The sequence below is a fragment of the Heloderma suspectum genome, chromosome 5 (genome assembly GCF_057233095.1).
Source record: "Heloderma suspectum isolate Gila_16-S chromosome 5, 16-S_ref, whole genome shotgun sequence".
Lineage (NCBI taxonomy): Eukaryota > Metazoa > Chordata > Lepidosauria > Squamata > Helodermatidae > Heloderma > Heloderma suspectum.
The window spans coordinates 21,390,398-21,416,619 of record NC_139462.1 but is presented as its reverse complement, the minus strand read 5'-3'; the positions used below and the strand labels follow the sequence as shown (position 1 = coordinate 21,416,619).

Below are 26,222 nucleotides of genomic sequence, written 5' to 3'. Positions count from 1 at the left end.
CTTTACTGATTTAATTAGAACTCTGTTCTCTTCCAGGCTCTGTGTCCTGTATTCTAGAAATTGCTTTGAGTGTGGGACAAAACTATCAATAGATAAAGCAATTTTTAAAAAGGCACCATTGTAGCTCACATTCTTTCTTTCTCCCCCTTTCCCTTTGCCAGTTTCAATTCATTGCTCAATTTAAGTATGGAAATAACATTTGTCAAAGGCTTCATGACATATGAATTTTGCCCCACGCGCACGCACACAAAAAGGAGTGCAGCTACTGCTTGGATTACTAACCCATTTATTGTACAATATACAGGTAATCCAATCTACGGCCGGAAACGTAGTTTGCAGAGCTCTGCTCTGCTACATTACAATGGCTTGTTTTCAACTTGGTGGTTTTCGCATATTGTGTGTTTCTCCTTGAACTGAGGAAGAAGAGTGGGCAGACTCTTTGCCGATGGAAATAACTGTACTGACTTTATAAATCCAAAGGATTTAGGTATCCCTCCCTGAAATGTAATGGCACCCTAGACTCAAACAAATCAGAATAGTCCTGGAGCAGTCCCACCTGAACGGCATTCCGAGAACCATGAATCTGCTCTGAACTTTGGAGTGACTTTGTGAAGGGCTGCCAAATTCTTTGTTTTCCAGTTCATATATATTGCACTTTAGAGGCTGAGATCTTGTTTCCTCCCAGTTTTTTTTTTAAAAAATATAATAGCGAAAGTTGTGGATTGAACGCAGGGGCAGGGAACCCTTTCTCTGTCAAGGTTTGCATGCCTTTGGTGGCACTCTACCGGGGACCACATGCCAGTGGTGTCTGGGGTCAGAGATGACAATGGGTGGATTCAAGAGTGGGTGGCAGCGGCATTCCAGGATTTCAGGCAGGATTATTTTCCAGGCAGTGGAGGCTGGTGGCTCGAATTTCAGTGTGGCTGTGAATCCATTCAGGGTTTCAATCAGAACCCGCCAGAACTCTAAAGGAGCTATCCAAGGTGCTGAACCCATTTGGGGGGTTGGGTTCAGCACTTTGGATAGCTTCTCTAGAGTTCTGGCTGGTTCTGACTGAAACCCTGAATGGATTCACAGCCACACTGAAATTCGAGCCACCAGCCGCCACTAATTGAACCTGAGACCTTCTGCATGGAAAACATGTGCTCTGTTACTGAGCTATGCCCACTCCCCCTGACCACAGACCACCTAGGCTAGGGTCAATGGAAACCAAAACATTTGGGATCCATCAGGTTGGGGAACTCTGGGCTACTTGAGTAAGTGGATAAAGAATACTTGACTGTGTGCCAACTCTCGGCACAAGCGACGGCCATTTTGCCACACAGCTGCTGTCTGGATAACTTGCTGAAGTACTTGCTTAAAGGGAGGCCACGTTTCCATATTCTCCCCTGTTTATGGCAAAGAAACGACGGGTGATGTCTGGCCCAAGAGATCTGACAGCCGGCTTTAAATTACTTCCCATTATGGGTAGGGTATCTATATCACCTCTGGATAGAGAAGAAGGCAACTGGGCTCATTGCTCATATTGATTTACAAGAGGCAGGGTAGTGAGCGTACAATTAATAGTGGGCTTCATTGGCAGCCAGCTGTTAGCCTCATAATTTACAGTGGGGATGGCTGAGTTTAGGAATAAAAAAAGACCTGTATTAGTGGGAACTATATTTTTAGTGTTTTAAAGGTCACATCCAACTTTCATTATTTTTTGAAGACCATAATTAATGGTGAAATATTTGCTACACCAGCCTGGCCCACCCCACTTGTACACTAAGAAAAAGTGTGTTTCTTGAAAAATCTTGGCCATTTATTCATCTAACTACATGTGGAGGAGGAAGTGAAGTAGATGCAATGTTGGTGGTGGTGGGGAACTTCATGGCAAAAATATACATCCCATTGAAGTCAATTGTAAAATCCCCATTGATTTTAATGGTCTGGGTTGCAGTGCAACCTAAGTCTAACATGAGTCTCTCTGCGATGTGAAGAGCATTTAACAAGGAGAAGAAGAATCCCTTTCTTTGTTTTTTTCCCAGACAGTAAGACTAGGGAGGTCATGCATCACTCCAAAAGAGGAAATACATCACCCAAAAAAAAGCGGGGGGAGGGAGAGAGAACTTAGGAACATAAGAAGAGCCCTGCTGGATCAGACCAAGAGTTCATCTAGTCCAGCATTCTGTTCACATAGTAGCCAACCAGAGGTTGTCGGGAAACCCACAAACAGGACATGAGTGCAACAGCACCCTCCCACCCATTTCCCCAGCAAGTGGTGGACATAGGCATCCTGCCTCTGATACTGGAGGCAGCATATAGCCATCAGGACTAGTAGCCATTTATAGCTTCATCCTCCATGAACTTGTCCAATCTCCTTTTAAAGTCATCCAAATTGGTGGCGATCACTACACCTCGTGGAAGTGAATTCTGTAGTTTGACTATGCGCTGTGTAAAGAAGTACTTCCTTTTATCTGTCATGGGATGACCCTGGGTTCTAGTATTATGAGGTGGGGGGAAGTCTCCCTGTCCACTTTCTCCACACAATGCATAATTTTGAACACCTTTGTCATGTCTCCCCATACTCGCCTTTTTTTCTAAGCTAAACAATCCTAGAGGTTGTAACTTTTCCTCATAGGGGAGTTGCTTCAGCCCCTTGATCATTTTAGTTGCCAAAAGGGGACATAGGTTTGCATAACATTTATTTATTATTTTCTTTATAGCCCACCTTTCTGGCAAAAACATGGCACTCAAGTCAGAATTGCTAAAACTGGAATGTGCTTATTGATGTGGATAGATGCAGGTTTGCTAATCATTACTATAATTTAAATAGAAATATATCTCACCATAGTGGGGAAGACAGTGACCAGGTGACTATGTGCCTCCATGATCCTGCTCTGCTCTCCCTTGTTATGCTTTTTTATCCTTAAACTGGACTTTGGCTGTTCAACCCATCAAGCAAAGAACACCTCCAAACACCTTCGAACAGAGGGCTGTCCTCTGTAAAGTAGGACAACATGGCCACCCTAAGAACATAGAGAGATGGTCAAATGCCACCAGCAGTAAACATAACTCCACTGGTGTTTTTCTTTATGTTGGTTACATTCCAGGAATGGAGCCAGACAAACCACACCATGAATGGATAGTGCTGTGTGTTCACTGTGCTAACAGGAAAATAATTAGAATTCTTGCACCAGGGCAGACCAAATTCTGTCCCAGGAAAAGCTGGATTTAGGGAGCAATCCTATCCAGATAGGCGGCTGCCTCTGGACTCAGAGGTGACCACCTATCCAAAGCAGGGCAGGAGAAGCACAGAGGGGGTCATTCCCTCTGCGCTTCTCCTGCCCTGCTTTTTCGGCTAGACAACCAATTGTGGCTGTCTAGCCACGGGAGGGCTGAGCGGGGGTGGAGGCTCCTGTACGACATGTTGGATGTGTCATACAGGCATTTCCTCCCTTCCTGCCCTAGAACGCCCCCAGAACACCCCTTTCTGGCCACTCCATGATCCCCTTGAAAGCGTGGAGGATGGGGCTTCTCCGCGCTGCTTCCAAGGCACTGCGGACGTGGGGAGAAGTCAGTTCTCCGGGAACTGACCTCGGAGCACGGGCTCCAAGGTCGGTTCCCGGAAAACAGCATATCCTATGGCCGTAAAGCCACTGTCTAACGGCCCTAGGATTGCTCCCTCTGTGACCTACACAAATTACACAAACCAAACCAATTTGCTTGATGGATTTGCATAACTTATTCTGCTTCTAACCTCCCAGAGAGCTTCGGCTATTGAGCGGTATAGAAATAAATAAATAAATAAATTCTGTTAGTCGTAGGGAGGGGCAAGGAGCCATGAGGAGCCCCCAGCTGCCAACCACTGGATATTTTATTCAACAGCCCCTGTAGCTTCTGAGATCTCACCAGGCATTGCTCACATATTTTCAAGCCTATCTTGTCAGCCATGAGGGCTAGGAACTTGGGATCTGAACTGGGCGTCCAGGAGACATTCTGCATTCCCTGCCCCCAGTTCTTGTGCAGAATCACTGCAAAAGCACAATCCTGCCTATGAGAAGTTGTTTCGAATGGCTGGGAGCACTGTGACACATGAGAGCATCAGAAGCGAATGTTTTAGTTGAATTCTATGAGACCAAAGGAACTAATTCAGCCTACGGCATTTGAGGTCTAGGGTGAAACAGGGCAGGACAAAATGCTACTTCCTGCTTTATTTGGAATGGCCCTGCATCACCAGCAGGAAAGAATGTCTTAAATGATTTTAAAAGGACTTCTCCACATCTGACATCTGTGAGGGCACAATACAGTTCTGCCTCGCCAAAGACAACAGGCCTTCCAATACACACAAATTCCACAAGATTAAAAACAAGTTTCTCAGAGTTAATATTAGAATGAGTTAGATGGGGTTAGAGATTAAATTAAACAATGGGAAAATAAATGTTCAGCTGCTCTTTCAGTGCCAGGCTATAGCCGAACACTTCCAGTTTAAAACATGAAGCAACAGTAAGAACCAGACATGGAACAACTGAGTGGTTCAAAATTGGGAAAGGAGTACGACAAGGCTGCATATTGTCGCCCTGCTTATTTAATTTATATGCACCATGAGTACATCATGAGAAACGCCGGGTTGGATGAATCACAGGTCGGAATTAAGATTGCTGGGAGAATTATCAACAACCTCAGATACGCAGATGATACCACCCTAATGGCAGAAAGCGAAGAGGATCTAAACAGCCTCTTGTTGAGGGTGAAAGTGGAGAGTGCAAAAGCTGGTTTGAAACTTGACATTAAAAAAACTAAGATCATGGCATCTGGCCCCATCACTTCCTGGCATATAGAAGGGGAAGAAATGGAAGCAGTGACAGATTTTACTTTCTTGGGCTCCAAGATCACCGCAGATGGTGACTGTAGCCATGAAATTCAAAGACGCTTGCTCCTTGGGAGGAAAGCTATGGCCAACCTAGACAGCATAGTAACAAGCAGAGATATCACCTTGCCGACAAAGGTCCGTCTAATCAAAGCTATGGTTTTCCCAGTAGTAACGTATGGCTGTGAGAGCTGGACTATAAGGAAGGCTGAGCGCCGAAGAATTGATGCTTTCGAACTGTGGTGCTGGAGAAGACTCTTACGAGTCCCCTGGACTGCAAGGAGGTCAAATCAGTCCATCCTAAAGGAAATCAAACTTGACTGCTCATTGGAAGGACAGATACTGAAGCTGAAGCTGAAATATTTTGGCCACCTAATGCGAAGAGAAAACTCTCTGGAAAAGACCCTGATGCTGGGAAAGACTGAAGGCAAAAGGAGAAGGGGACGGCAGAGGATGAGATGGCTAGATAGCATCACCGATGCAATTAATATGAACTTGAGCACACTCCGGGAGAGAGCGCAGGACAGGAAGGCCTGGCATGCTATGGTCCAGGGGGTCACGAAGAGTCAGACACGACTGAACGACTGAACAACAGCAACAACATATCTATGTGCTTTGACATGGCTACTGCTCACTTTTATAATCCAACGGCCAATGAAGAAAGGGAATGTCTCTCATTTGGGTTTCATAGGCTTTTGGCAGCTCCTTCAAAGCTCTGATGTTTAACCATGTTGATGTGGTAGAAGTCATTTGGTGAAGCTACCATGCTTCTTCTTTTTTTCTTTTGGCACAGTGACTGGACTTACTCAAACCCACCTCTGTAGATGACTGGAACTTCTGCTCACATTCACCTTTAGATTTGAGTACTCTATTGTTTTGGCAAAGCTGCTGGTCAGTAGTCTAAACATATCTGTGTGTGTGCATGGCAAAGGCAAAGCCCCAAGGTTAAAGAACACGAATTTGGAATGGGAGTGGGAAGACTTAAGGCTTGAGATGTCTGCATTGTTTTTTTAATTAGAACCCCGTGGTCCATCGAGTGGAGCCAGGTGCAAAATAGCGACTGGAACGGTGAAACCAAAGGCAAAATGGTGGGCCAAGAACCAGTCAATTACCTACTGCAGCCTTCCCCAACCTAGTGACCTCTAGATCTGTTGGATTATGTCTCCCATCACTCCCAGGTAGGAATGATGGGAGCTGTAGTCCAACAGATCTGGAGGGCACCAGGTTGAGGAAAGCTGACCTTCTGCACCCCATGGGTTGCATCCAATGTTAGACCTACTTAGAGCAGATCCACCAAAATGAATGGGCATTTATTTATTTATTTATTTATTATCCACCAAAATGAATGGGCATTTATTTATTTATTTATTTATAATATTTCTTGGCTGCCTTTCAGGGCAGAAGCCCTCCCAAGGCGGCTTACAACAATAAAATACATAAAAACAGTTAAAATATTAAAAGTAATAAAAACATAAAAATAATAAAACCCAACAATTGAAACAATAATTAAAACCAACAATATAAAACCAACAATGATGTTAACAGCAGCAACAGCACCAGTAGAAGTCATATCAATAGAAGGCCAAGGTAAAATAATATGTTTTCAAGGCCTTCTTAAAAGTCTGCAGTGACAGACCATGGCGGACCTCCGACAGCAGCTTGTTCCAAAGATGTGGGGCCACTGCAGAGAAAGCCCTCTCATGTGTGTTCACCCACCTGATTGCTCTCACAGGTGGGCAAATGAGAAGGGCCTCTCTTTCTGATCTTAAAGTGCGGGCAGGCTGGTATGGGTGTAGGCGGTCCTTCAAGTAACTTGGTCCCAAACCATTTAAGGCTTTAAAGGTCCAAACCAGCACTTTGAATTAATAAAGCCAACAAGAAATGTGTTTGACTAGATGGACACATTTTTAAAATGCCATGAAAAATGTGTATATTTCTAAAATGAGTACCAAAAAATGTGCTCAAAAATACATACCAATTTTCTATGCAGAAAAACAGGCTCGCACAGAGCTGGGATGGAATGAGCCTAGCAGTTTGTTTGTTTGTTTACAGTATTTGTATACTGCACCACATCCAAAGACCTCAGAGCACTGAACAGCAAAAAATAAAAACACCATGTTCAAAAAAATTTTTTTTTTAAAAAAAGAAACAGAGTTCTGATAAAACCAAATTTAATAAACTGTGGCAGGACACTTGAGGCAGTTGAAAACTGAATGAGAGCAAATTACAGATTCACCCACCCCTCCTCCAGCTTAGAACACATACAAGTCCCAGAATTATTCTTTGTTCATGACTGTAGGTTTTCCTTCAACCTGAAGTTCAGCTCATTCTGGGATGATATCAGGTAGTTTAAATCATTGGTAGATTACAGCATGAAAGCAGATGATCAACCCTCCTTCCCTGTTCTGATTCAACCTTGAGAAATTACTTCACTAAGGCTGCAGTCCTATACATCCTTACCTGGGAATAAGTCCCGCTGAACTCAGTGGAGCTTACTTCTTCTGAATAGACATGTGTAGAATTGCACTGCACAAGCAGCTTTGGATATGACACTGATATGAGCTGAGGGGTGGGACAGCTGAAGTGCTTCCTACTTCCAGTCTCTTGCATCCCCCTTTTTTTTTTCTGGGGAGAAGGCGATGCAAAAGTTCTATTCTAGATGAGATGCAGATGTGGGGTGGACAGGAAGTATGAGGGACTTTTGTTTGCTCATTTCCACATATCAGTCACAAGTCCAAAGCTGCTCCGAAATATTCTTCAAGGAGCTTTGGGCAACAAATAATAAGTTTCTTACTGTTTATGAAATTATGCATGCATGGTATGGAGAAAGTGGATAGGGTGATGTTTTTCTCCCTGTCTTATTATACTAGAAACTGGGCTCATCCCATGAAGCTGATCGGTGCGAGATTCAGGACAGATAAAAGGAAGGACTGCTTCACACAGCGCATAGTCAAACTATGGAATTTGCTACCATAAGAAGTAGCGATGGCCACCAGCTTGGACAGCTTTAAAAGGGTATTAAACAAATTCATGGAAGAGAAGGCTATCAGTGGCTAGTAGTGATTATGGTGACTAGTGACTATATATTACCTCCAGTATCAGAGCAGTATGTGTCTATATGTCAGCCATTGGGAATACAAGCAGAAAGGTGCTGTTGCATTCATCTTCTGCTTGTGGGCATCTGCTTGGCCACTGTGTGAATGAAATGCTGGACTAGATAGGCCTTTGGTCTGATCCAGCACAGCTCTTCCTATGTTCTTTTCATTCGTCTCTAAGACAAAATAGAGATAAGAGACTGACATACTAACTAGAGCAATGATGATCAGAAAGAACTCAGCAATTTAGTCGCATGAATGCATAGATAATCTCTCCTTCTTTTTGTCTTAAGATTGATTTTGCTCTGATAGTTCAATTGTTGTTCATATTGCTTCCATTTCTAACTCCGATTTGATCAGGGCATAGGATTCCCTACAAACAGGATCACCTTTTGTGAAAATAGTTATCCGTGCATATTTTATTGGGCTAAATGAAGAAGAAGAAAACACCCAACAGGATTATTTTTGGAAGGAGGATATTGTTTTGTTTGCTGTTTCGTTTGCTGACAAAAGAGTTGTCAAAAGTAATGTTTATAATAATTTAACGGGTTATTTGCTTATTAGATATTAATCATTCTGTTGTGGCTAGGGGTCCATGCTGGTGCTCTTTGCCTAGAACAGTGATTCTGATCTCAATTAGATTATGTCTCTCTCCTTTACCTCGCCATAAATCATTCCGGCAAACTGAAATTAACAGCTACTGGAGCGCATTAATAATCTACCTCACACATTGGAAAATGCATTAGCTGGAACCCTCCCTTCGCTCCGACTGTTAAGCACATCATTTTGTTTATGAAATATAAACATTTCATGGAAGAGCACTCGCACATTGCCGCGGCCTTGTGACAGCTAAAATGATTGCCCACAATTGCCAGTCAGTCATGCGCCCAAATAAAGTTTGTTTAAATCCATGAGTCTGTGACTACCCCATTTTCTCAGGCATTAAAAACACAAAGCAAAAATACAAATGACAACATTTAAAGTAACACTGTTCTGTTATTGTCCCCCAGAAGAATAAAGAAGAGAAAACAGACTTTCTAGATGAGGAGTAGGCAACTTGTGGAACTCTGGATGTTTTGGCCTACAACTCCCATCATTCCTCACTACTGGCTATGCTGGCTAGGGCTGATTGGTATTGTAGGCCAAAATACCTGGAGGGCCATAAGTTGCCTGATACCTCATGACAACTTTTTCAATGTAGAAAACAATGTATTTATTTATATCCCACCAAACAGTATAGGTTATAGGAAACTATCTATATATACAGGTGTATTAAATGTGCAAACAATTCTAATATACAATTGAAACCAAGATTTTAATAAAATATTACAAACAAGGTTAAAAAGATCTATAAACAGTCCTCAAGTATTGCCTACATACATATTATAATATTATAATATTATAATATTATAATAATCGGTATCTATACCGATCTATAAAGATCTATAAACAAATTTTGCAATACCCCTGTCCCATACACGGTTCGACCTAGATGGTCTTCAGCAGTGGGAAAAATAAACACAAATTACAGCCCATATAATCACCTACTACAACTGATATCTCATAATTGCAGACATTCTACCTAAAGCCAACAATTTTTAAACTGGTAGGATTGTTGGTGTCTTCAGGTATGTCTGCTGAATAAGGGAGTGTAAATATTTCCTCCCATACCAAGGCAGTAGCTTTCTTCTATCAGTGTATACTGAGCAGGACTGTATCTGGCTCTATTTCAGGAAAGAAAAGATTTTTAACTGTATGCCCTACTCAACCAAACCTATACTGTTTGATGGCTTTTTTGTGTGGTTTAGGATATTACCTGTTTTCTGCAAGTATCTTTATAAGTTAAATCTTATCTTCTATCTTCTAAACATAAGGCGGCTTATATAGCATTTTTCTGATTGGACCCAAATCTACCGACCATCAGCAAGGTGGCTGCATCGTTTGCCTTGTATCAGCTTTTGGCTTCTTCCTTGTGAGAAAGGAATGGGATTTAGAGACACATAACCAGCTAATGGAAATTAGCAGCATGACAACGGTTACTTACATACCTTACATACGTATGGGGAGTAGGGATGGGTGAGAAACATTTTTGGTGTTTTTTTTAAATAAGAACTTACCAAAATTTGGAAATTTGTTTATAAATGGGATGGAAATAACTTCAAATTTTGAAATTATTATTATTTAAATCATAGGAACATAGGGTTGCAAGGGACCTACAAGACCATGGAGTCCAACCTCCTGCTCAGTGCAGGAAGCCTGATTCCCAGGCAGCCTCCCATCCAACTAACCAGGGCTGACCCTGCTTAGCTTCCAAGATCAGACAAGATCAAGGAGAAAGCAAAATAGACATATTCATCTATTCAGGCAGAGGGCTTTGAGTGCTTAGCTCTGAATAGTCTGGGTTTGAATCGCTGTGTATTCAGCCATGTTTGTGGTGCTGAATTAGGGTTGCCAACTCTTCCTTTTTTATATATATAGGCACCTCATCTTTAACAGCTACATGGCAGGCAGGTACATGGAGATTTTGCATATTGCAGATAAACACCTTTCATATTGTATTCTATAGTTTATGTTTTTATGATGTTTATTTTTATTTGTATTATGGTTCTGAGAGCTTCGGCATTTGGGCAGTATAGAAATGTAATAAAGTTACAAAATGGTTTATATAATTTTTGGTGTTTTCTGTTATATTCATTATGGAATTCAGTCTCTCTGTGTGTAAGTTGCTTTGAGATTGCTTTTTGCAGTGGGAAGCAACACATCAATTTAGTGAATAATAGTGATAATTTATTTTGAATGCTTGAAAAATAGTAAGCCAAGAGGGAAAAAAGTGCTTCCATTCAAGGACCTCCCATTCATCTCTGAAAAATCCCAGCCAGTCCTGCATATTTGGAATTGGGGAGGGAGGGAGCTTCTATCGTAGAAAGTGTGGCTTGCAGGTTGCCTTTTGTCCCACCATCTGCAGTTTAGTTTGCACCTGCCCTGGTCACTTGGTGTCTCTTGTTGCCTTCCATCATAGTTTATTTATTCCATGTATTTATATCTTGCCTTTCAAGATACAAATCTTTCCAAGGTAGCTTACAAGTAACATAAAGACAGATGAATAAAATCTCAAGTAATAAACAATACTGAAATATTACTGAAATATTGAGGACCCACCAGATAGGACAGTTGGTGGTAGAAGGCCCTGTGGGAGGGGTGTGGAGGGGAAAGTCCAGTTTGAGCAGGCTCTGAAGCAGCCTTTGTCTGCTTCCTGTATTGTTGCACCTCCAATACAGAAAGGAAGTGAATGTGAAGCGTCAGACACTTAACAGAGGTCGGGATCCTAACTCATGTCAATAACGTTGGGTTAATATCCTCTGGCTTGATGCAGCCTGAACCTTCTGCATCACAAAGTCAATTTTTTCTATTTGTTTAAAAATGGAAATTCGCCATCCCCAAATGGCCAGTTTGGATCAATACTGCAAATTAAGCCTGTAATTCTTGACTTGCATGCAGCCGGCTTCCAATAAATATATGGGGAAAAGGAGGAACCCCATGTACTATTGCTACTGGGGGAAGCCCTTCCTTTTTCTTCTGGCTTAAAGGTAATTTTCACCTCATTTCTCCTGGCTCCCAAGGAAGAGGAATGCAAAATGTACTGTAACAATGGATATACTTATGTTTGTTAATTCTTGATTATATGCACTGGCAAGGTTGGTTGTGACTTCCTGATGACTTATCTGTTGGGAGAGAAACAGACATGAGGGTTTGCTTGTTTTTTTTTGCAACAAATGAAACATGAGAATTCATTAGAGTAAAAGTTAATGTCTGCAAGTATTCAACATTTATTAATTATTATTTTATATTAACATTTATATACCGCCTTATTTGCTAAAAGCCATCAAGGCAAGATACAACAATTTAAAACAATAAAACCTTACAACGGTAAAAACAAGAACATTAACAAGAGTAAAAACATTAAAACCTTAATAACTACGTATTTTTAAAAGCTACATTAAAAATATGTGTCTACACAGACTTTCTAAAGGCCAAGTGAGTGGGGGCCAATCATAGTTCTGGACAGAGCACATTCCAGAATTTGGGAAGAACACAGGAGAAAGCCAAATCTCAGCAAAATCTCCAAGTTTGCTGTTCAGATTTGAATGTGTTTTAAATTTGACTTGACATTTTATGTGAACTTTTACCTCCGCGTTTACGTGCAATGCATTTGCCTTGATGGTATCTCATGATTGTTTTCACATCAGCATGAGTCAAATATAAAACACTGTAAGATGTCAGCTCTTAATCCTTTCATATATAAAACACCACAGCATACCAGCTATCAAGTCAACTGTCAACTCTAAATAACCAAAATAAAACATCACTCCATTTAATTTCAGTCAAATATTAAAATCAAACATATTTGGAGGTCAAAATAGGAATATCCATCTATTGGCAAATATTCATACCATGGCTCACTGTCAAAATTCACAGAGTGGATTTTTTTGTAGAGGGGTAATTTGGATTCTGTTCTAGAAATTCACATTGAGCAAAAGTTAACATGTTTGAGGAATTCAGTCTTCGCAAATTCCAATATGAGTTGACCTGATCCATACCTCTCCGACCAATGTGCAGATCAGAATGTAATTCTCTTTTGGATTATGCATTTCTCAAAATTTTATAATTCCATTCTCAGCTCAAAGTATGTATCAAAATGCATCTAAAAATGTGTATTTTGAGATATATTTAGAAATCCACATTTTGAGCAAAAACACATTTAAGCTGTAGTCCTATGGTCCCTGGATAGTTTGGTTCTCCCCCTCTGAGGCAGAGAGAGACATCTGACCTTGGAGGTAGATACCTTGGATGCCCCCTCTGAGCCCCTCATTTGGATGAGACAGTTCTTTGGATCTCCCCCCGCACTCCATTGGTACGATTTCTCTGTTAGAAATGTGCATTTTAAGAGAAAATACATTAAAAATACATTAAAAGGGCATATTTTTGTGTGGTTATAAGTATATGTGCAAACAAAAATTGGCACTGAAATATGCATTTTGATGCATTTATATGCATTTATATGTAGGGATGAATGGACACCCCCCTGTCCAGGTCCTCCCAGCGCCTGCCAAGCTGCTATCCCCACTCGCACACCCTCAGACCCGCTCGTCTCCCCCATATTCACTAAGCTGCCCTCACCTATCCTGAGTTGTCCTCGAGTGCCTGTCATTCCTGCAGACACTATTTTGTGTGGGAAATATAAAAAAAATATAAAAATATATAAAATTATATATAAAAAAATAGCACCTTGGGAACTTCCCATATATCTAATATTACACACATAGTGGCCCTAAAGGCCTTATCTTCACAATATTACAGGCATAAATGGCCCATTTACACCTGTGATATTGCATAGATGGGGCCTTAGTGCACGGCTGCTAAGTGCACAACATTAGATTTATGTAAGTTTCCAAGGCACCATTTTTTCCAAAAATGGTGACCGTGGGAATGATGGGCACTTCAGGGTGGCTCTGGGTAGGTGTGGGTGGCTTGGTGAGGGTGGGGGGAGGAGACAAGTGGGGACAGCAGCCCAGAGGCATGAGCGAGGGGGTGGGGAGTCCATGAGACTCCCAGACTGAGCTGGGTACCTGCGCCATCCCTATTTATGTGTGTGTAATTGCAGATTTGTGTGGAAATGGCACAGATCACACTTATGAGTGAGCATGTGCAAAAGTGGCATGGACTGGAAATAGATGGATTTGTCCATCCCAAGTAATATGCTAGTCAATATGACAAGTCATCTTTACCAAGGGTGTCCTACAAAGTGTAGGCCCAGACAATGACATAAGTGGCATCCACATTCATTCATTCATTTATTGCATTACATTTCTATACTGCCCAATAGCCGAAGCTCTCTGGGCGGTTCACAAAAATTAAAACCAAACAACACACAATAAAACAATTTAAAATATATATAGAACATTAAAACCACGATATGTCTCTGAGTTGGGGGGTGGGGGAATCACTTGACACTAATCAGCATCTACAGGAAGAAAACATACTCTTCACAAAGTGGCTGTGATAATAATATAGCTGCTTGTACAAAGACTAGAGTGGCAGGGAGGAATGTTTCTTCTGCTTTCCCAGCCAATACCAGCATGATTAACTAATGTTAGACTTGACAAGTCAATGTGGGCCTTTTTTCTTTTTTCTTTTTTTGGAGTAGCAAAGATTTATGGCATCTCCTGACAATGATGAGGCTTTCTCTGGAAGAAGGACTTTTAAAGTTCCTTAAGTGTCTGTCTCTGCAGCAATGGTTTATTTCTGGTCCATGTGTTTGGGCATTCCCGATGTTTTGAGTTGTCACGAAAATCCTGGCAATAACCAGAACCTGGCGGCAAATTTCAGACTGCTCCCAGGTATTAAGAGGAGGATTCCTGTAGGAGCAGCCATCTTTTCCCCTGTACAATGTCCTTGGAAATGACATTACGTCATCATGTAGCCCAATTTCGGAAGTGTGTAGAAGGAGCCATGCTTCCTAGCCACTTGGAGTAGCTCTCACCTTTTAAAAAAATAACGGTTGGAAAAGAAGAAAAAGACCACCACATAAATGTAAGTTTTCTGATTACCCCCACCACTGAAAGTCAAGCGACTTCCACCCCCTAAATGACCCCAAACTCCATTCATTTGGAGGAGAGGTCCAACAGGAGGAGGGGACTTCAACCAGCCCTAGAGTTTAGAACGCATGAAGCTGTTTTGTACTGAGTCAGACCATTGGTCTAGTATTGCCTACCATGATTTGCGGTGGCTCTTCAAGTTCTCCAGCAGACTTCCCTTTCCCCACTGTGCCACCTGAGATTCTCAGGAGTAGGCCATCTAGTACCTACTAGATGTTTTGGGTGTAGGGATGGACGAAAGTCCCTTACCTGATCCCGAAGCTTGCTTCGCGGTGGGGGGGAGGCGCTCCGTCCCTCCCCCCGAAATTCTGGCCGGGGGGGAGGCGCCCTGTCCCTCCGGCCGCGAAACCTCGTCTCCTGCCGGGACGCAAATGGCGGCGGCCATAGCCACCGCCATTTGTGTCCCTGCAGTCAGCCGTGATAGGCTACGTCAATGTTTATGTAGTCTATCACGGCTGACTTTAAAAAAAAAAAAAGTGTGTACGCGAATGGCGGCGCCCATGGGCGCCGCCATTTGCGTTCCTTATTTTGGCACGTGTAGTCTATGTAAACATTTACGAAGACTACGGCGAAAATAAGGGCAACGCTATTTGCATTGCCCTTACTTTCGCCGTAGTTTACGTAAATGTTTACGTAGACTACACGTGCCAAAATAAGGAACGCCATTTGCATACGTGCTTTTTTTTTTTTTAAAGTCAGCCATGATAGGCTACGTAAACATTTACGTAGCCTATCATGGTGTTTTTTAAAAATCTAGCCGTGATAGGCTACGTAAATCTTTACGTAGCCTATCATGTTTGTTTGTTTGTTTGTTTTACTTGGAAATGGCGGCGGCGGCGGACGGTCGAAAGACCGGCCGCCGCCGCCGAACCGCTGCTGGAGCCGCTGCCACCAGGGACATTCGAGCAAGGTAAGTCCTGTCCCGGGGGGGGGGGTGGAGGGTGGCAGACCGTTTCTCCACCAATTTGGGGGGGCCGAATGCGCTGGCATTCGGCCTCCCCGAGATTCGTGGAGAAATTCTCTGACATCCCTATTTGGATGACAATCAATAGTATATTGGTAAATTCTGAAGTGCAGGCACTCATCATGACAATCCCCAAGGAAAGTCCAAACATGCAGGTCACTATGTTGATCCATATCAAAAACTAATTCTAGCTGTTTTCATCTTTGCCACGAGTGGGTCTTCTGTAATGCTAATGGGTCTTCATTGCCCATTCGAGATCAAGCCATCCCCAAATATTTTGCATGACAACAGGGACAGCTCACATCTATGTCCTTGGGAAATCATCTCTCCCCATATCTCCTGCCCAGCTACTGTGAGGATTGTAGCTAAGTAGGGACGTCTGAGGGTGGGGGTGGGATTTGCAGATGACATAATTGCCCCTGCTGATCAAAATGTCATGGTGCTTCACCCTGTGAGCCTTTGCTCCACTCCACTACAACACCGACTGCAATTCCCATAAGTCCCAGCCATCATAGCCAATGGTCAGGGATTATGAAAGTTGTAGTCCAAAACATCTGAAGGGCACTAGGTTGCCTCTCCATGCTTGAATGGAGATAGTAGGAAATTGACATGAGATCTTCTGTGTGCAAAGAGTGGTCTTTATCACACTGGCCCATGAAAGCATGCAATTTCTTCCCCGCCCTTTTCAAGGGGAAGAAATTAAGCAAACTGGGCCTCTGGGCAATTGGACACTCACACCTCAGGATGCAGTTCATGCGGGAGGCTGTGTTACAGAGGGGCGGTGTCATGTTGCCCCTTCCCCCATGCTGTCGTGGTGCTGCCCACTGCTGATGGGGCCATAGCTCAGTGGTAGAGCACATGCTTTGCATACAGAAGATGCCAAGTTCGTCCTGCAGCAGCTCCAGGTAGTGATGTCAGAGGAATCTGCAATGGATTCAAATCAGTTCAGATTTCTATGAATCTGACCTACAGATTCTGTAATGGACCATTTTTTCTGAGTCTCACAGATTCTGCAGACTTACGGTCTGTTTATTTATTTATTTTTACTTTGGGGGGATTTGTGCAAATATGCATTTGTGCAAGTGCACACTTTCACAAATCCACATTAGCGCAAATGTGCATTTGCAACCAGGAACAAAATTCCTGTACATTCTTATTTTTTTTCAGTGAGTGGACAATGGAAGAAAAGAAGCCTGACAATCCACAAAACACAGACAGAACGGATTTAACAAAATCTGAACATCCGAATCTCCAGGTAGGGCTAGGAAGGGATCCTGCCTGAAACCCTGGAGAGCTGCTGCTTGTCAGTTTTGACAATACTGGGCTAGATGGAACCATGGTCTGACTCAGTACAAGGCAGGTTCCTAGTTTCCTCTGAATGTCTTCTATCCAGATAATACACTGGGGATTGACTACCTTTTCCTCCCCAGCTGCCAGTGTGGTTGTGGCTTTGAGGGAAAGCCATAGAAATTTATGATGATTATCAATGCGTTTCACTCACTATGTAGGAGAAAATATGAGAAACATATTTCATGATAAAGTAGGTTTCTAGTTAACAGGACAAAATGAGAGTAAAGCAATAGATCAGTGTAATCTGTCAAGCAAGAGGAAAGTCCAATTTATTGGACATAAATAACACCCAACATTCACAAGTACATCATATGAAAAACAGTTGATTCAGAAAATAATGTTTTAAAAAAATCTCTATTTAGTAGAAGTGACTGCATTTTGTAATTAACAGGTCTGATTAACAAGTCCATTCATTTGTGACAGATCTCTATTCTTGGTTAAAAAGGAGTCGAGTATTGATGGTGTTGTAAACAACTCATTGTATCTCAACACTGGAGGCATAAACAATTTCTGTCAAGATAAGGGCATGATACCCCAGTGCCTGCATGGTGCTGACGTGCAGATGGATCATCATAATGCCCAAGGGCGCCTTCCTCGTATTCTCTCCTTGGTGTGTTCTCATGGGTGAATGCACAGAACACCAGCCGTCACACAGCACATCCTATTTCCCCATCTTGCCTTTCCTCTCTGTATTATAGTCAGCATTCTGAGGAGTAGGGAAAGGAAGAAAGCTCTGTCTCAGTCACTATGGTGGTGATCCACTCTTCTCAATTTGGGGCCCTATGTTATTGGTAGGGATGACCGTCGCTGTGGCATCCGGCAGAAATGGAATATTGTGCAGTGCTGGCTCCAGGTTTTGAGGGCCCTTGGGCAAGATACCCTCCATGGGCCCCCTTGCTCAGTGAGTCTCCCTTCTCACTGCCATTGTCACCAGCTGCTATTGCTGGGGTTCCCCATATGGCCACGCTTCTTTCCCCTGGCCCCACCCCCTTACCCCTGACTAAGGATGGACAAAACACCCTGGGCCCACCCCGCGCGTCACCACTTACTCGTCCCTGTTTGGCACCCTGGAATGAGCCTCCCGGCAGTCCGCAGATACTCAGCAAGTGCTGCACAGCCACCCGACCCCTTAGCGAGCCACCATTTCTGTGTAAAAATGGCAGCTTGCTGTTTTACGTAAAATGCCTTTTACACAAATGGTGACTGTAAAGCGGCCATTTCCACAAGACTGCGGCTGGGTCAGTGGCGGCAGTCTGCAGACTGGAGTCCAGGAGGCCTAGTGGGTCGGCTGGCCTCCACCCCCTTCTCGGACTCCTGTGACATCCCTACCTCTGACCGCTGAGCACTTGGTGGCTTCCCAGCTTTTGATCCATTTTTTCCCCATTCTAAAACATTGAGATGCCTCTCCTAAGGCTTAGATACTGGCAGGAAGATTTTTCAGTGAAAATATGCTGGTATTTTGGTCCCATTTTACTTTCAGTCTCACCCACCACTGGAATGTGGCCCCCAATAGCTTCTCTGGAATAGAATTCAGGCCTTGGGCTGAAAGAGGCTCACTACCCCGGTCTGGGTCTTGAGGCAGAGAGTTCCACAGAAAAGGCCCTCTCACATATTGTCACCACCCATACCTCGGAAGACCACCGCAAACCCAAGAGGGCTACATCAGCTGATCTTAGAGGATGGGCAGATTCGTAAGGGAAGAAATGGTTCCTCAGATAGTTTGGTCTCAAGCTGTAAATGGCTTAATTGTTTCCAGTGCAACTGTGCATGTATGACAATGATGGTGATTATTATTTTTAGCATCCAAAATGCATTAGCCTTGGATTTTATTTTTAACATCACCAATTATATTTGCATGCGCAATGCCAGCCTTCCCCACCCAGGTGCCATCCAGAGGTATTGGATTACAGTTCTAATCATCCCCAGACCGAAAGACCATGCTAGCTAGGGAATGATGGGAGCTGTAGCCCAACACCTCCGGAGGGCATCACATTGGGATAGGCTGCCTTCTGCTGACAGTGTTTTCTCAGTGCTTTCCTAACATTCTTTGAAATGTCTCAGATGTGATGCCATTTTACACTGTGAAGAACGGGGAATTCCATAGCAAATCTTTTCTTTGATCATCTGGAGTGGAAAATAAGGGAAAACAGGGCCTGCTAATGATGGAATAAATAGTAAGAGCACATACGTAATATCCTTTTTTGTGTGCTGTGTTGATCCTGGGAGACTGAGAGGAAGCTTTATGGTTTCTACAGTGAGCAAACATTGGGGTCACAGAAGAATCATGGTCACCTGATCATTGTTTTTTACAAGGTAAGATTTTTCCCACGGTGTGGGGTGAAACCTTTGTGTGGAAGTAGCGGTGTCCATGTTTTATCAGCACATAGTGCTGTCTCTGTCAATGCTTTGGAGTGTGTTTATTCTGAGAAAATACGAGCCTGTTTGTTTCTTCATAAGTAGTCTTTGTTACCAAGTCTTGACCTCTTGGCCCCTGATTAGGTGGCTAATTCCGATGGAGAGATTCTTATCACTATGGTCATGACGAATAGCTTTGGCTATACCCAGTGAACGTTATGTGAATTGTTTGTGAACAGAGTCTTAGGGATCGAAGTGGGAGAGGATGAGTATGGGCCTGGTTCATACGTTTGGCGACACCCATGTGATTGCCTGTGTGGGAGTTTGCAGCTTGTAGCCCAGTGAAAATTGTGGAAAGGTGCAAGTTGTATGAATTGTCACCTCCACATAGAGATTGTAGACATGATCCCTATCATTTGCATCACTTCAGCAGCCAATGATCAAGCAGCCACAGGTAGGGATGCTAGAGAAATTTGAGAAAGAATAAAAGGAGTATGGATTTCTAATAATCCGACCTGTGGAATCCAGTGTGGACTGGCCTCCTCTGGCTGTGCGGAGTCCATGGACTTTTGGATCTTTTTTTTCTTTTTTTTAACTTTCCTGAAATTTACACAAATTTATTTGTAAAATACGCAAGTTTCTTCTGAGACTGGTAAATAGAGAGCCAGCATGGTGTAGTGGCTAGAGTGTTGGACTGGGTGTCGGGAGATCCGGGTTCTAGTCCCCACTTGGCCATGGAAGCTCACTGGGTGACTTTGACCCAGTCACAGACTCTCAGCCCAACCTACCTCGCAGGGTTGTTGTTGTGGGGATAAAATGGAGAGGAGGAGGATTATGTACGCCGCCTCGGGTTCCTTAAGGAGGAAAAAAGGCGGGCTATAAATGTAATAAATAAATAAATAAATAAATAAATATGGGAAATTTTTGAATGAAATGGGGGACTATACACTAAATGTTACGTACTAACATAAATTACGCAACTTGTTGCGAACCCTGTTATAGAATTATTTGCATATTTTTCCGCATAACAAAAAAAAATTCGAATCAGTCTGTGAACAGATGCCAGAACAAATGACACCGTACAATCCACAAAACATACACAGGACAGATTTCATAAAAACTGGACATCCCTAGCCACAGTGGCATAAATGGTGTGGCCATATCTCAGTGGAAGAGCACATGCTTTTCATGTAAAACATCCCAGATTTGATCCCTGGCCTTTCCAGGTAGGAGTGGGAAAGACCTCTGTGTGAAAGCCTGGAGGGCCGCTACCAGTCACTGTTGACAATACTGGGCCAGATGGATTGATGAGTCTTCAGAACCCACTTGAGTGGGCCAGTTGATAAAATTGGTGCCTGTAAGTTTCAGGAGGATAGGTGCAGGGGCTTGGGAGTTATGATGATTGAAAACCAGTTGAAGACTTTTTTTTTCATAGTGAAGCCTGGTGGTGTTGGAGGAATGACCACTTCATAGTCCTATCCTTGTCCTCCTGCAAAACACAGTGGTTGGAGCTCCTGCTTAAACGTGCCGTAGGATTAGAAGCTGTAACTGCCAGTGACTCAACCACACAGCTCGCTCCCATCACTTATGAGCATTTTAGGGAAATTAAACCAAAAGACACTATTTGGAAAGGAGACAGAATGTCTGTGTCTCCAAGCATGAAGCAGTAATGAAGGCTTGTTCTGGCCTGGCTTTGGTTCTGGTGCCTTTGAAGGGATGCATTGTTCACCTCAGGAAGCATCAGGAACAGTCCAAAGTTTTCTTGGGCTTTGGGTTTTGTCCAAAGATGATTGGGAAAACATCAACACCCAGAATGGTCAGGCAGCTGCAAGAATGGCAGGACCCCCTGCTGATGCCAGCCCTGGCCTCTTGTATTGGTTGGCTAGTTCTGGGAATTTCCTGCCATTTTAATTACCCACAGCCCTTCAGACATAATGCTTCTCCACTGGACCCACCGGGGCTGCCATTTTAATGTCTCACAATGCTCTAAAATGATACTACATCAGGGTTATGGTGGGTAATTAAAATGATGGGTGACTTGAAGCCACACAGTGCAGAACGCGGCAGTGCTGCTGCCCAGCACCATCAGCAGGTCAGTACACTGATGTAGGAGGGAGGCCATAAGAGCATATTTCATTGGGGACCCCTTCAAGCCTGGAGCTGGAGCTGGGTCAAGACATAATCACAGATGGAAGAGGAAAGCGGAGTGCCAAAGCAGAGATGGTGTGGGAGATCTGTTACATGGATCATCTCCCAGTCTTTTGTTTTGCTACTCAAGAGACCCACAGTGGTGCTCTGTGGGAGGCTGTTTATATGTACCTGTTTTTGTTTTCTGCTACAGAGCTAACAGCAACTTTTAGGGAGAGGGGAACAGCCTTATAGGAAGCTGCCTAGAACAAGTCAAACCTTTGGTTCCTCTAGTCTAGTATTGTCTACTTTGACTGGCAGCGGTTCTCCAGGTCACAGGCAAAAATCTTTCCTATCACCTGATCCTTTTAACTGGAAATATTGGAGACTGAACATAGGATCTTCTGCATGAGCTACTGTTCCCCTCTATGTTTGACTTGAACCCAGGGTGATTTGCATCAGATAAAGACCCTCTCTCACAGTACCACTTCCCCGATCTTCAAAACAGCCCCATAGGGATGAATATTGGCAAAACAAAACACACAGGAGAGCCTAAATCACAAATCCACATCTGATTTGGACCTGAAGTCAACTTTATAGGCAGCCTAGGGATGTAAAGCAGATTCAGAGAGAAAAATAGGGGGTGTGGAGTTGTTGCAATTGAGAAGAACCAGTGAAAGACTTGCAGAACAAGGGAGAGAAGAGCAGGAACAGGTAGAGCCAAAGCCACGACTGGGATTGGTGAGCTCCATACGTGTCAGGACAGAGCCTTAAGCTGCTGTCATAGGGGAGCCAGGAGTTTTGATTGGGGGTCAAAGCCAAGGCACCAAGTTCAGAGTCAATGCAGAGTACTCCACCAGAGGTAGGAAGACCACTGTTGCTCAGGTCAAGTCACAGCCCCCAAAGGAAACCTTCCTGTCTAGGTATTAACAATGGCCAGTTAGGGTTTATGGGTCTGGTCCAGAGCCTCAGAGTACTTCACTGACAGGAAGAAGGTCCAAACTGCAATCCCGATAGCTGACTATATGGGGAAGATGCATAAAGAGCCAAAGGTTTCTGGTTCTAGTCTTGCTGACTCCCAACAATACTGTAGGTTACATCCAGAAGTTGGACATCCTTGAAGTGATAGAACAGTATGCATGTAAACAGAGCACAGTATGGCATAGTGGTTAGAGTATTGGCCTGGGACTTGGAAGATCTGGGTCTAGTCCCCATTCGGCCATGAGGCTCACTGGGTGACTTTGGGCCAGTCACTTACTCTCACCCTAACCTACCTCACAGGGTTTTTGTGAAGATAAAATGGTGAGGAGGAGGACCATGTAAGCTGCCTTGGATTTCTTGCAAGAGAAAAAAAAGGTGGGATATAAAATGTAATAATACATACAATTAAAAAAATACCTCATGAACTGGTAATATTAGAATTAGCTCTTTGATACCATTGATATATTCTCTCTGCTATCTTTGTTCTATTTATTTTAGCACTGAAAAATTATGACATAATGATAAAGTGACTATTATTATTATTATTATTATTATTGATAACAATAGCATCAAAGGTCTGTAAGACTAGCTATGGAATAACTTTCTGTCATGGAAGCCTCCATGCTAAGGACCAAATGCTAACATTTATGATGTATAATGTCCCTGGCTACTATGCGTGGCCGCATTTTGGGCACACCTGCCATTAACACCATCGTGGCAGTTATTTTACTGGGGGTGACAGATTGTGAGGTAGGGAGAGTAATTCAGACTATTACCCAGGTGAAGGCATGAAAGCTCGGTGATATATGAAGACCACTTAAATTCATTGTATCTTGTACATCACATCTTTGATAGATTATAGCTGTGGCATTAAAATGGAAATGGTTTCTCTGAGGCCTGACAGGGGCTGGGGTGACCCATGACCTCCCTCTGAGGAATGTGACTGACCGAATTATCAGTTAAGAGAAAAATCTGCGGGGAATAGACTCACAGTGATGGAGAATACACCATGCATATATATTTTTTTAAAAACTTTTGGCTTGATTGAAAGCTGCAGCATTCAAAATGTCGCTCTTTCTCCTTGCGGCTCCCGCTCTGTCCCCCCTTCTCCTCCCCTTCCCCCTCCCGGCCCGCCTCAGCCTCCTCATCTCTCCGCTTTCATACCAGCAGGCCTCCTGGTATTGATTGAAAAATTGTTATTAGAGATAGAAGGCCTCCTGCATGCTGCCTAGTGATTTAATCTGGAAAACATTTAATTTTATGAAGCGGTAAATGATCATGGCACGCTCCCTCGTGTTCGGGAGCAGCTGGCTCTTTAGCTGCTCACCCTTACTGGTCCCTTGTGTCCTCTTTGCAATCATGTGCTCCCTTCCCCTTTGCTTAACAAGTTATTTCAATTTCTAAAACGAATGCCGAACAAGAGAAAGACAACATGCAAATTGAGAGCCGGGGAGCGCCATTCACACATGAAAAAACACCCTTTGGAATTCCCTCAACTCGGCCCGTCCTTCCCCTCCCCTTCCCCTCCCCCCTTTGCATCTGTCACAGAGGGGAGGGCTGGGGGGAAGAAACGGAGTCTATGTTCTCATCAAATTGTTTTTACCAATGACCTGACGCCACCATCTATAATTAATTACATAATTTACATTAGACTATTGACTAAACAAATACATAAATCATAGGCAGAGTCAATAGATGCAGACATATTTAATCATGTTCTAAATAATGATCACTGCTCCCATAATGCAATAATTATTTCCAGCAGCTGACTTGAATTAATCTTCTGTCAAAGTGCCATCTGAGGAAAGAAAGCCGACTAGGAGGAAGATGAAGAAGGAGGCATCGATGAGGGCAAATCTGACTAAGCTGCCTTTCTTTTACTCCTCCGTCGTCCTCCTTCTCCCACTCTCTGGGCCTAACTCTACCGGTGCCGGACACTTTCCAGAACATTCACTTGCGCTCAACCCTCAGTGCTTTCAGCACAATTCATAGCATCGGAGCACCTTAAGGGACTTATAGCCCTGACTCTTTCAGCTTTGCCTGTGCTAGGCCTTCATGATGGATCAATGCCAACTTGAAACACAGGCCTAGCTTGGATCATATGTACTGAGCCTGCTCTGGTTGGTGAGACACACGGCATTAAAAACTGGAGTGGTTTGGCAATGGGCAAATTTCCCCACCACATCAGTTAATTTCACTGTACAGACAGAAGTGCAAGAAATCGGATACCAACCTTCAATTATGGGCGAAGACTGTCTCCATCCTCACCCCCTTTTATGAAACTTTATAAAATGTACTTATTCTGCATACATTTTAACGTATTATTTGAAGACTGCTTTTATGGGTTCATTGGTATATATACTTGTTTTAGTTAAACTGTTGTATGTGTTTTTTTACTGAATTTTACTGGAAATTGCCCTGAGAAATTTATTTAAGCACCGTATATCAATACTTCAGGGTAAAAATATAAACAGTATAATCATTTTATTCTTAATGTCATTTGATTAAAGAAGATTATTTGGGGTTATTGTAAGACACCTGTAAACTGATCACGGATTGTTTCAGTTTATTGTAAGCCAGGGCACATATTTTATTCATTTTTTTTTAATGCATTTGTTTTTAGTTCACAAAGTAGGATTTGTACTCTCCCTGCCACCCCCACCCACCTTTATACTTTGCCTAAATAGGCAAAGATTCCAGATACTGCCAATATTTCCATGATCCCTGCAGGGTTGCTAGTTATAGCTCGGTATATCTACTGATTGGTACAGGAGGGGTAAAAGCCAGAATATCAATGAAGGCTTACACTTAATTAAAGAGGTCTTAGGCAATTAAGAGAGCAATCCTATCTTTGCCAGGAGACAAGCTGAGCGAGCACAGGAAGTGACATACGCACTGCTCTACTGGTTGAGAGGGAGGCCTCTCGGTGGGATGACATTTGCGCCCCAGAAGTCTCCCACAGTGTACCAGCTAGGGATTTCGGAGAAATCTGCAATGGGTTCAAATGAATTTGGATTTCTATGAATCCAGTTCAGCAGTGGACTGGTACTTATGCAAGCAGAATGAAGTTCTCGAACATCTCTAACCCGCCCCCTCTGATTCCATCGATGAGCAGACAATGGAATGACAGATGCCTGACAATCCACAAAACACAGATGGAATGGATTTAAATCTGTACATCCCTAGTACTAGCGGAAATCTCTGCTGGTGTAGATGTCCAGCTGGCAGTAGTGGTTAGGAAACTTCCTGTGTCAGGGGCCTGCATTGCATCCAAAGTTCCCTCATTCCCTTGACAGGTCCAGGCTGCTATGCCAGCCCTGGTGCTGGTGTAGTAAATCCATTCCCGTTGCAGTCAATGAGAAGGGAACAGGGGGAAAAAATGCCCCCCTTCTGCCCTGGCCACAACTAAACAGCAGCACATGGGACAGCAGATCTCTTTCCACTTGTAAGATAGGGTTGTTCTATAATGGTATGATTTTTAGAATTGATTAAATTTGCATGAATTGGCATACAAAATCATTGCTCCAGACAGAAAAAAGCATTCTTTATTTTTAGATGGTGCACGCACCCTTACGACAGGCACCAGTCCCAGCCGTGTGCGTGAGAGGATTCCTTCAAAGATGGCACCTGTCTGCCTTGTAAGGATTATATAAGTAGTTATACAAAGAAGGATTTCTAAAAAAAAAACCCTACACTGTTGCCCAATTAATCACAGGAACATTTTTAATTGATCAAAAGGTTTTTAATAGATGAATCTGACTGACTAATCAAGTAAGGGTACAATCCTCTGGCTGCTAGACAGCGGCTAGATGGCTATAGGATTGTTCAGTTTCCAGGAAACCAAG

The 26,222-nt window shown here is 43.2% G+C and overlaps 1 long non-coding RNA gene across 1 annotated transcript in view; it reads right to left on the bottom strand.

Moving 5' to 3' along the window:
- Positions 1-26,222, bottom strand: part of LOC146343681 (uncharacterized) — a 64,160-nt gene that overhangs the window by 8,219 nt on the left and 29,719 nt on the right. Inside the window, exons 3-4 of the long non-coding RNA XR_014792563.1 lie at positions 11,603-11,666; positions 9,761-9,913 (exon numbers count right to left, since the gene is read on the bottom strand). This is a non-coding gene — a long non-coding RNA (uncharacterized LOC146343681). The remainder of the gene's footprint in view (positions 1-9,760; positions 9,914-11,602; positions 11,667-26,222) is intronic.